Source organism: Chelon labrosus (genome assembly GCF_963514085.1).
Source record: "Chelon labrosus genome assembly, chromosome: 9".
Classification (NCBI taxonomy): domain Eukaryota; kingdom Metazoa; phylum Chordata; class Actinopteri; order Mugiliformes; family Mugilidae; genus Chelon; species Chelon labrosus.
Genome location: NC_140359.1, coordinates 19,888,469 through 19,891,084, shown reverse-complemented (window position 1 = coordinate 19,891,084; position 2,616 = coordinate 19,888,469).

Below are 2,616 nucleotides of genomic sequence, written 5' to 3'. Positions count from 1 at the left end.
ATGCGCCCATGGTAAACTGTCAAAAAAGAAAAAGAAAGACAATTCAATGTAGTAAACATCTGTACAGTAAGCTTGAAGAAAAAAGCACCCCCTCCGGCAATTTTTCTATCTGACTGTAACCTTTAAAAATACTTTTTCTTTTTTTTTTTGTTACAACTTTTTCTCAGTATAACAATTTCATTTGCATATTTCAGTTTGCACCCATTCACAATCACCACGGCAAAACTGAAACACAACCTCAACAGTACTTTTTCCATTCTCGGATCTTCCTTCATATAAACGCAGAGAGCCCGCTGAGGATCTTTGGATGGGCGTGAACACTGAGAAAGGCTTTCGGGACGCGACAGTCCCGCTGAAATGCTACCGATAGCCGAGCTGCAGGCAATTTTTCCGCCATCAGTCCCATCCAGTTTGCGGGTTTTGTCACACAATGCGGAGATTGCTGCACTCTCTTGAATGACCCCTTCCCTCCCGCCCCCGACCGCAGTAAGGCTGAATGTAGAAAAAATACACGTACCGAGCAGCAATATATTGTGACTGGTAACATTAATGACATAAAAATATATACTTGTAATTTTGTAGCACTAGTAAATATATTAAGACATATCTGCAACAGCATTGGCTTGCTGGTATCATCCACACAAGGCAGCAACGACGGAACACGCGGTTCTTTTCAGAAAAAAATAAAGAGAGAAATGGCACATTATTTATCAGATTCACATTTTTGAAAACTGTCATTTTGTGGCCCCTGCTCTGTCTTCTCTTTGCTATGGGATTGTCCGATACAAAAGACCTATTCTATGTAAGTCATTAACCTATTTATCCCAAAGGATGAGCCCGAAACGACGCACAATTCAAAGGCCGAATGGGTTGCCTTTGCGCTGTAAAGTATGTTTTGTGTACGGTGAGAAGTGCTCTTTTGGAGGCTGCTTTCATGTTATACGGCTACAAAGCCTCTGATTCATTCACAGAGTTGTTGACATGAAAGTTCATTGTGCTGTATGGCAAAACCATGAATATAAGACAACCTCTATTAGCCTCTGTATAGACAGCTTAGTATACACAGTCTGCTATGCTGTCGTGTTTGTGACGGGCATATTGTCAAGTGTTTATGATCGTACGAAAACACGGGAGACAAAAGATCTCCTCTTCTTTCTTCTCGCTCACATTATATAAAGTCTGCACTGTCAGTGAACCATAGACAAGCTTACGCTATAAGCTAATGAGGCTAAATAATTGATTAAGCAACAGATTCTGCCGAATAATGCCCTAAATTTGGTTATTCAATAGTATGTATGCAGCGCAATAACTAGGGATTTGTGGCTAATTACACACATATTGCCCACTGTAAGCTTCTTTTATGTGCAAAAAAACCTCACATTTGCCTCAAGGACTTGGAACTTGAGGCCTTTCAGGACTAGCCCTCATTAAAAAAAAATGTCGGTTTGAAAACTGTGGTCTGTTTTTTTTTTTTTTTTCTTACCAGCGCAATCGGAAACATGCAAATTATGGTTTAGGGCCAAATACTTTTCAGTTTTATGTTTTATGACAGTACGGCAAAATTAAATGTGTAACTCAGGCAGATGCTTCTTTCTTATATGTTTTTTGCGCGTGTGCATGCACCGTTACTGTTTCAGCTCTACGTGAGTGCACAGAGAAGATTAACACTGATTCATCAAATACACATAGCAGTACTACTCTGTACACAGCGATGCATAAATGCACACACCCTAACTACGTGAGCATAGTACCATAGCACGGCAGGCTACTAACACTATCATAGGCACAGGCCGTTAACACGGTGTACTTGGCAGATAATAAGTGTAAAGTGTGAGCTAATTACATCTATTACATACTTTCACAGTCTGTCAACTTGTTCCAGTTGCCATCCCTGCAGTAACAACACAACGTGAGAAGGATATAACTCCCTAGTAGAAGGTTTGATCATTAAAGTTTCAGCTTATGAGTGCTATCTGTAAGTGCGCGAGACTTGGCTGCTGTTAAAGTACTGCAGTTCCTTTTAATTAACAGGTGTGCGTATGCGCCCTTTTGCTTTTGGCAAATAACTGTATTAATATGCCCTCGAGCAAGGCACTTGGTGGCGCTCCGTGTCCTGCAGCGTGGCAGCGAGCGAATATGAATGAATCCTTCCTGCAGGAGTTGCACTTCAGTGTGGTAAATAACCCCAGGTTAAAAGAAGAAAAAGCACACTGGGATAACATCTGATATTATAATAATATAATCGAACTGTGATATTCAATTCATTCCAGGAATCGTTTGAATTCCCTTTATATGTGTCCACTACAGTTAGTGATTTCCTTTCGCTTCCCATTTCTCCTTTTAACATTCACCAGGGACAAGAAGAGACATAATAGTAACAATATAAGTGGGGGCTCTTCTCGCTCTGCTTTACTGTTGGCCTTTGCTGCCCTGACTACTTTGCGTCCGTGCATGTACATTCAGTTATTTGAAAGAATTCATTCTATTAACCTTGCAGCTTTAGGGAGAATTACCTTGACATCATAAAATCTAAGTTTGGCCACTTATTTATAAAAAAATATATATAGGAACAGCTTTAGACAAAATGAAGCCAGGAATGCAAGGTCAGATCTGCAT